The sequence below is a fragment of the Cololabis saira genome, chromosome 19, assembly GCF_033807715.1.
Source record: "Cololabis saira isolate AMF1-May2022 chromosome 19, fColSai1.1, whole genome shotgun sequence".
NCBI classification, from domain to species: Eukaryota; Metazoa; Chordata; class Actinopteri; order Beloniformes; family Belonidae; genus Cololabis; species Cololabis saira.
In genome coordinates this window covers 16,913,825-16,923,862 of record NC_084605.1, presented here as the reverse complement: position 1 = coordinate 16,923,862, position 10,038 = coordinate 16,913,825, and positions in this window count along the sequence as shown.

Sequence of the window (10,038 nt, the reverse complement as noted above, 5' to 3'; positions counted from 1 at the left end):
TATTTATATACAACTTATGTTATTTTATTTTTTTTAACAATAAAGTTGCCTGTAGCAGTGTGAGTGCCACGGGGGCCCGACCGACAGGATGGAGAGACACGGAGTTCAGTGCAGACCCTCTTTTATTTAAGCTTCACCAACACACACGTGCTTCCAGCTTCAACAGCTTCCAAGGGAGACCAGCCCTTGCTGCTGTGCAGCTATGCCTTATGAAGGCTGGCAGGGTGGAGAGGCTGATTGGGCCCACCTGTGCCCTAATCAGCCTGAGTGGCTGCAGCTCCTCCACCCTGCCACATTGCCATTTGTGAACCTTCAGTGTTGTGATTTCTTTACAGTTAACATGATTCATTTGTCTTGTAACATAAGAAATGAAATGATGACGAATCGGAGTAAATAACTCTAAACCTGTTTAGAATTCAATTAAATCTTCCTGTGTGAATTAGTGTGAAGACAAGGTGACTAAAGGCTGATTTATGGTTCCGCGTTACACCAACGCAGAGCCTACGCCGTAGGGTACGCGTCGATTTAAAGCAGAACCGTAATTCAGGCTTAAGATCCCACACCATGTCATAAATGCATGCGAGCGTCCGACTATCGCGTCGAGCTGCGTGACATCGGACGCTCTCTGTCCACACTGAAACCGTTAAACTCGCGGCCAGTTAGGACAGTTCAATAGAAAATAAAGCAATGGAATTGATTTTGTCGCCGAAGCTCGCTCGAATGGGACACGCTTGTACGGAGCCGCTGCTCTTCTGCCCGGAGAGGCTTTGTGCCCTCCTCTGCTACACGTCATTCAGGCAGCCAATCAGCGCAGAGCCTCATTATCATAGCCTCCCCTCCCCTCAGAATCCAGCATAGAGAAGGAGGTTAGAAGCGGTAAAAATAAAGACATGGCCCAGAGCTGAATTTCTGATTTATGTAGAAAAAACAAGCTTTTGATTGTTTTTAATACATTTAAGGCCTGAAAAATCCATTAAATGCCATAATAGGTCTCCTTTAAGGGTCTTTCTGTATATCCATTTATAAATATGTTGGAGTTTGTATTCAAGAAAGCAATGAAGGATGTTTGGGGCCTCCAGACCACCTTATAGTTTCAATTATTTTGTATTGTGGATCATTAATTTCTAGTCTTCTTGTTTTCCAGTAATATTGTGAGACCACGAGAGTGGAGGCTTGATGGGGATCATTGAGAGTAGATAAGTTACCATGGGAAGTACGGTCGTTTCTACTGCGGCAGTACTGCCTGCAAGGCTTGCTATGTTCATCCAGCATTTAAGGTTATGTTCTATTGTTTTTAAAAAATGTGTTGAATTAATACCAAATAACTCTGACATCTTGAGAGAGATATTAATTCCTAATAGTGTCTTGTTTGCCAAACTTACATTTTTTTGAGAGGAAATCGAAATTCCCAATTAATTTTTCAAATGCTCTTTAATAAGCATCCAATGAAAATATGGCCACTTGTATGTAAAATGTGATGAATTAAACTGAATAGTCTGCCAAGTTATCAGAGGAAGATCTTCTTTTAATAAAGCCCATTTGGTCTGAGTGGATGATAAGTGGAGTTATTTCCTCTATCTGTGGCTTAGTAGGCTACTTTACTGATTATGTTTTTGTCTGTATTAATAAGACCTAATGGAGAATAACTTGATTGAAACATACAATCTTTACCAGGTTTTAATATTGATGAAATACAGGTAGTTGTTCATTTCTGGAGGAAACTTAAACTTTTGCTCAATGTTAGCTGTTCTTCTGATAAATAACAGGTGCAACAATGTCCCAAAAGTGCTGATCAAGTAAGTTGGTTCAAGTAAAGAAGTTGATTTGGTACCTTTACTTTTACTAGGATCTTTTTTCACATTAAGCATCAGTAGTTCTACGTAAGTATCTGAGTACTTTTGCCACTTCTGAGTCTGTGCCTTAACTCAACATGAACCCCATGTGCATTACCTTGGGGCCTTAGGGCCTCATTCTATCCTCTAACACCACAAGTGCTGTAAAGGAGCCATGTAGACCCGATTAGGCCTAAATGTGTCTGCTTTCTAGGAAAGCTTTAAGAAGCTTTGTGAATTGTCTGCATGCTTTGACACAAATCCCCTTCTCTCCCTGTAGGTACATGTAAAAATTACCTCTTACCAAAAATCTTTTTAAAGGGAGCGAGGACCAACAAGACAGGATATGTGTTATTGATTCCTCATTCAAAATTTGTGGACCTCAAAACTATGGGACACTCCTAAATTAGCATGAACATTTTATATGTTACCATCTTAGTAAAACTGGAAATGAAGGAGAACAGCACAATCAACTAGCAAAGATACGCTCGGAGGATATTTAAGAGCGACCACTAGGGTGCCCTGTTGCAAGAAATCAAGATCTCATAAGTTTGGTTTCTGTTTAGTTTTTTTATGGTTTGAGTGCTGAACCTAACATTCTTTTTTTACTATTGTATTATTTTGCCTTATGGCATCACCATGTCATAATGTAAGATGAAGCAAGATTCCAGTCCTGGCAGTCATTTCTTATTATTTTTAACTTAATGTGTTTGTCTGCTTTCAACTTCTGTGATTCCCTGTTTGTTTCCACCTGCATTTTTTTTTTATTAAATTTTTGGCACAACAAACATTAACAGTATAAATGCACTTATGGATTATAATACCTAGGTAAAGGACATTAACAAAAATAGTCCTAAAACAAAGAAACGCACACAAAAAAAACAACTAATCAACAATACGCCTTGACTAAGTTACATACAGATCGACCAGATACTACAGTGAAATCCTCATAACCAGACTATTCGCCATAGAAACGCACCTCATGTTTCTAACTAGACTGTGTCTTATCTTCACATCCATCCAGCAGGGCGAAAACAAGTAAAACATACATACATACACAAACACATATGTAAAAAAAAAAAAAAAAAAAAAATACCCGCACACAACTAGGAGAAATAATATTACTCTGGAACCGCAGGGAAATCAAGCTTCTTAATATATGAGAAAAAAGGGGCCCATGTAGTGTAAAATTTGTCTCTGCGCCCATTCAATGTGCACCTTATTTTTTCCAATTTTATACAGTTTAAAATAGATTTGATCCAAGAGACATGAGTAGGAGCTGCTGAAGATTTCCATCCAAGTAAGATTAAATGTCTTTATGATCATTTTAGTTTTTAGTTTTTATTGGGGATTTTCTTTTCTAATTGAATTAATTGCGTGTTGTATTTGAAATTTACTAGATGTTAGCGTTCATCCTCTCTTCTCTTTGTGGGATTCTTCACAACAATAAAAGTGCCAAGACTCCTGAGTTGGATTTTTACAAAACAAACAAACAAAAGGTAAACTTGATTTATTTTATCAAAAGTAATGCAAAACCTTTCAAACTTTTGATGTTGCAGTCTGGGCAAAATTACATTCCCAAATATGGCAATCCAATCCATCTTTTATCCTCTGAAACAGGTCTGGACGGGTCATTAGTCCATCCCAGAGCAGGTTACAGAAGTTTCTTTAGAAGTGTCCATCAGATTATCATGTTGCCAAACACATGGACTGAAGTGAACTGAAGACATGCTTCAGAGGTAAGAGCTGAAGGCTCCAGACACGTACACACATTATTCTGGTTTGGTTCAGTCGCTTGTTTGTATTTTTGTACATCAGTCTTTTCTCCTTCCCACACCTTTGACCAGTCTTTGACCCTGTCGCATGCTGCCCTCTGCTGGACACTCCCACGCTTAAGTCATCTCTTCATCCGGTGTGTCTTTCCGGTGTGTTGGTCACGGTAGAAATAACACGCCTCCCGACCAGGTGCCTCAGGTTTAACTAGATTCAATTCAATACAGTTTTATTTATATCCATTACAACAGAAGTTGTCTCTACGATCTTTCCAGAGACCCAGAACATTATATAAAGAATGGCAGGTAAAAAAGATTTAATTAATTGATTAGAGCTCTTTATTTGATTTATCAGATTACTGTGAGTTCTGGAGAGTAGACATAAAAATATCTGAGACTGAATCGAAGAAGAACCTTAAATGGCAGTTCAACACCATGAGAGGGGAAAGGATGGAACACGGCAGGAATTGCAGCAGGATGGGAAAACAGAGCACAGGGATCCAGAGAGATGCCCCACTCGCAGTTCAGCTTGCAATAAATGTGACAGGAATGGACAGTGGCAGAGTCGGTGTAAAACCAAAGCAGTGAGTTTGGTTTTACACCACAACAACTCAATAAAGCGTAATGTCTGGGGGAAAAAAAAATAAAAATGTTTGCACTTTTTTGAATAATAATAATAATAATAATGACTTGGATTTATATAGCGCCCTTCTAGGCACCCAGAGCGCTTTACAGAAATCATTATTCATCCATACACATTCTCTCCGGTGGTGGTAAGCTACATTTGTAGCCACAGCTGCCCTGGGGCAGACTGCACGGCTACACGACTGCTTGAACAGATACGCACGGTGAATACTTCCTGGGATTGGTAAACGCAAACATGAGTGATGAGTGGACAGTGCAACTTTGCCTTGGTACAACACCTGCGAAGTTTAAGATCGATACTGGTGCTGACGCTTGTGTAATGTGTGAAGAGACTTTCAATATGTTCATTCCAGAGAGAGAACTGAATCCAACTGGTGTATCTTTGACCTGCCAGGGAATCTATTAGATGGTCAAGAACAATTTCAAGTTAGCACCACATGCAAGAAGAACTCATATTGGTTCCTGTGTATGTTATTAGAGGAAAGTCAGTGGATCCACAGCAACTGAAACGGTCCATGTGCCTTTGGAGAGCACGGCACGCTCAAGACGGAGCCTGTGAAGATACAGGACAATAGACGGTGCAGACTGCGTGCAGGGTCCCAATACTACTAATGTCCAAGGTCAGAGAGGAGCTGTGCAGCATGGAGGAGGTAACGCACCCAACCGATTGGTGCGCCCCAATGGTGACAGTGCTAAAAAAAAGAACAGAAAGGTGCGTGATGTCTTGATCTTAAGAAACTAAATGAACAGGTAAAGAGAGAGAGATTGATCTTACGTACACCAGAAGAGATCACAGCACAGCTAGGTGGATCTTCCACATCCCTCTGCACAATGAGAGCAGCCGACTCACCACATTTATCACCCTATTTGGTGTTGTTTCTAACTCGTTCCTTTCGGTATAATGAGCACTGCAAACATTTTCCAAAGGAAAATGTCAGAGACACTTCTAGGCCAAAGGGGGTTTCTCAGTTTATGTGGACGATGTAATTGTGTATGGAAAGGATATGAAAGAGCATGACCTCCATCTCCAGGTCCTGGAGAGAGTCGAGTCCGCTGGGCTCAACCTCAACAAGGAAAAGTGTAAGCAACTTCTTGGGCCAGGTGGTCGACGCCACAGGCACGGGGCCGGATCCAGCAAAAGTGTAAGCCATCTGGGAGTTTGCCGCACCAGAGAACATCCACGAGGTCAAACGTATCTTTGGCAGGGTGAACTATCTCTGTAAATATCTGCCGAATCTGTCCACAGTGGGACAGCCACTGTATGAATAGCTCTGGTCCACGCATCATGGACATAGGGCCCCACACAACACACAACTTTTGAGAAGCTGAGAAAAGTCTTGGTAACTTAATCTGTGTTAGCGTTTTACATTTTAGCTGACGCAAGGAGCTACGGGCTTTGTGGCGTTGTTGCAGCTGCACAAGCCCTTGGTCCCACTTATGAACAGTACTTAGACAATACCCCACTATGGGAATGGGCGAGACACGCACTCCGAGGTCGAGTGCTACAATGCGCCAGCTACTCCACAAAAGATGGACAACATCTGAGCAGTCACTGGAGCTGGCGAGAAAATGCAGACAGTGATCAGGTGGCCTGAACAAGTAGCAAACCTGAGTCATTCTCCACGAGAGACGGACTTTCAGAGTACAACGAGACGCTCATCAGAGGAGGCTGCATAGTGATACCAGAGACGCAGAGGCAAGACATCCTTGAAAGAATCACATCAAGGACTCTGAAAGTGTCGGGACAGGGCAAGGCCACTGTCTGGTGGCCCAGCAGTTCCTCACAGCTGCAACACAAGGTCTGGTCATATCGGTCGTGCTGCGAGATGAGAAGAACGCAGCAGAAGGAGCCATTCTCTGCCCCACTCGCTGACACACCACGGCAACGCATAGCTCTGGAGCTCTGTGAGCATGACAAGCAGAACTGCTCAATCATCTTGGACTACAACTCCAGATACATTGATATACTGCACATGATAATAACCAGCGCTCATTTTGCCCTGAAGCTGAAAGCGACATGTGCCCATTACAGCATCCCAGATGTGGTCGTCAGCGACAACGGGCCACAATAGTGTTGAGTTTTGAAACCTTGCCTGTGAGCTTGACTTTAAACACGTTATCTCGAGTCCACACTGAACACTGAAATAGAAGGACCTGTCATAGCGAGGTCAACAGGTCAACAGGTCAACAGGTCAACACCATGCAAGCCAACTGGAGCGAGCCCAGCTTAACTTCTAATGAGCCGAAAGATTCAAATGACACTGCTTACCCCCGAGAGACACCTGCAGCCTTCGTGGCCTGACAAGCAACACATCACAAGGCCAAGAAGAAGAGACACCCTTCTATTCCCCACTGCAGCCTGGTGGTGAAGTCCTCACCAAGCTGGACCACAAGAAATTGGGGACAACTCCTGCAGCTCCTGAAGTAGGGACCATTGAAAGTGTCACACCACGCTCGTATGTCATCCAGACGCAGCAGGGAGCAACATTCAGGCGTCACCGGTGTCTCCTTCAAGGAGGTGCCTGCTCCACATCTGGTTGAGGGGAAAGCACCTGTCTAACCTGTTCGCCAGGACATCAGTCAAGATCCGGGCGATGGCAGCATCAGCGTGGATGCTGGGACTGAAAATCTGTCACAGACCAGGTCTGGACAGATCTCTAATGCACTTTTACACTAGTACCTACTCAGTGCGACTCGACTCGCCACGCCTCGTCTCGCCTCCACTCGCCCTGCCCACGTTTCTTTTTAGACACCCAGATGAGAAGTAGGAGGGTTGGAGTGAAGCTGCTGTGACGTATTTGATTGTGTGATCTAAACAAAGAAGACAACAACACTAAAGATGTAGAACCTGGAGGAGATGATATACTGTATGTGCTGCTGGGTCTGTGGCTTGCGTTCAATATCAAGTTAAAAAACGAGAGGGAGAGAAGCATCAAGCGGCGACGCTTTTTTTTTTGTTTGTTTGTCTCGGCGCTGCTGAAAAGTCAGTTGGTAGCCGCGAGCAGCTATGAAGTGACAGAGGTCCTGGTGGATCTGGTCGTTCCTTATCGCCCGTCTAGATCCCTTTTTAATTCTCTCCTCATCCACCAGGTTAATAATAATAATAATAATACATTTTATTTATATAGCGCTTTTCAAGGCACTCAAAGATGCTTTACATTAGAAACAAAACACATAGTACAATTACAATACACAGGACAGTACATAAGGACACAACATGACACAGGACATTAAAAGCAGTTCTGTAAAGGTGAGTTTTGAGATGGGATTTGAATGCTGGGAGGTCTGTACAGTCACGGATGTGTTTTGGGAGGGAGTTCCAGAGGGTGGGAGCAGCGATGGAGAAGGCTCTGTCGCCCCAGAGGAGCGGAGGCTGCGGGAGGGAGTGTGGCGGTGGAGCAGGTCGGTGAGGTAGCAGGGGGCCTGATTGTGGAGGGCTTTGTGGGTGAGGAGAAGGATTTTGAAATTGATCCGTTGAGGGATGGGGAGCCAGTGGAGCTTCTGGAGGACTGGGGTGATGTGGTCACGGGAGCGGGTGTGGGTGAGCAGGCGGGCGGCACTTACTCAAGGTGGGCGTTACGGCAGTGGGACGTTAGCCTACAGGTGTGTGCTTCGTGTGAGAACCAATAGCTCCGGGGTAACCTGCTGTGTCTGGATATTCCATGTTTTATTACGAGAGGCATGTAAATTGTGTAAAGCATAACGATTAAGAAGTGATATAGCACAACTACATCTTATTGATGAGGCCAAAAACAGCTTGAAACTAGATGTTGCTTACTTGAGATGGACAATCACAGCAAACACCACCAGAGACGTAGAAATGCGCAGAAAATGTTTCCATTACGTTTTTGCAGTAAACTTCATTATTTAATAATATAACGGCAAATATCAAATGTATGAATTTTTAATTTAAAACTATTGTGGTATGATGGAGGTTTCAAGCAGATGCTCCGGCTCCTCTTTAGTCCCGAGGATGTGGTATCCGTGGAGTCAGAGCATTTTTCCACTTTACTTTGGTCTGTCTCAGACCAGTTTAGTACAGAAAGGGGTCCTTGCTGGATCATTTTCTTACAGGGCTTATTTTTCAGAGTTTGCTTGTTGTATTTGTGTACAATACAACAAGCTCTGCTCTGAGACAGACTTCCATCAGAACAATGTTTTAATGCGGGCCTGAATATTGATTGCACATATCTTCTTAATGTGTATTTACTAGAAGCTGAGATCAGTTTTAACCTGAGAAACATTATTCTAAAATTGTTTCACCATTTATTCACAGTTTTCACAGATTACCAGACCTTTGCCCATCTTTACTGCTGAGAGGCTCCTTTTATACCCAGCCATGTCACTGACTTGATGCCCCCTGAACTAATTACTGGCCATGTTTATTTTAATTGGACACAACTAAATTATGAACATCTGACAAGAATGACCACATTTGCTTGTTAGCTTAAACAGGATTGATATATCCTTGAATCGATCAAGTCTGTTTTTTTCTGATTTTCTGATTTGGCTTCATGAAAAGGTCAAATATCTAAATGTTTTCAATGTTCCACCATCAATAAAATATGGGTTTATGAGATTTCCAAATGATTGCATTGTGTGTTTATTTACATTTTACACATTTACACTCTGCATCCAGACTGTTTTGATTTTGGAAACGGGCCTTTAATTGTGCCGTTTTAAAGAAGAGAACCATAACTTTATGCTCTCCAACTTTTACTCATATAGATATTCACAAATGTAGACATTTTGAGCCACATTTAGGCCTTTATCTTTGCATGTGCTCTGGTCCACACATCATGGACATAGGGCCCCACACAACACACAACTTTTGAGAAGCTGAGAGAAGTCTTGGTAACATAATCTGTGTTAGCGTTTTACATCTTAGCTGACGCAAGGAGCTACGGGCTCGGCGGCGTTGTTGCAGCTCCACAAGCCCTTGAACTAATTACTGGCCATGTTTATTTTAATTGGACACCACTAAAGGAATTATGAACATCTGACATGAATGACCACATTTGATTGTTAGCTTAAACAGGATTGATATATCCTTGTATCGGTCAAATCTGTTTTTTTCTGGCGTGTCCAAACTTTTTTGAGATGTGAGGCTGCCGCCAAATTCAAAAAGAGATTTTTGTCTTCATGAAAAAGTAAAATGTCTAAATGTTTTCAACGTTCTACCATCAATAAAATATGGGTTTATGAGATTTCCAAATGATTACATTGTGTGTTTATTTACATTTTACACATTTACACACTGCATCCAGACTGTTTTGATTTTGGAAACGGGGCTTTAATTGTGTCGTTTTAAAGAAAAGAACCATAACTTTATGCTCTCCAGCTTTTACTCATATACAGGACTGTCTCAGAAAATTTGAATATTGTGACAAAGTTCTTTATTTTCTGTAATGCAATTAAAAAAACAAAAATGTCATACATTCTTGATTCATTACAAATCAACTGAAATATTGCAAGCCTTTTATTATTTTAATATTTCTGATTATGGCTTACAGTTTAAGATTAAGATTCCCAGAATATTCGAATTTTTTCAGATAGGATATTTGAGTTTTCTTAAGCTGTAAGCCATGATCAGCAATATTAAAATAATAAAAGGCTTGCAATATTTCAGTTGATTTGTAATGAATCCAGAATGTATGACATTTTTACATTATAGAAAATAAAGGACTTTATCACAATATTCTAATTTTCTGAGACAGTCCTGTAGATATTCACAAATGTAGACATTTTGAGCCATGTTTAGGCCTTTATCTTTGCATGTGCATGATCTG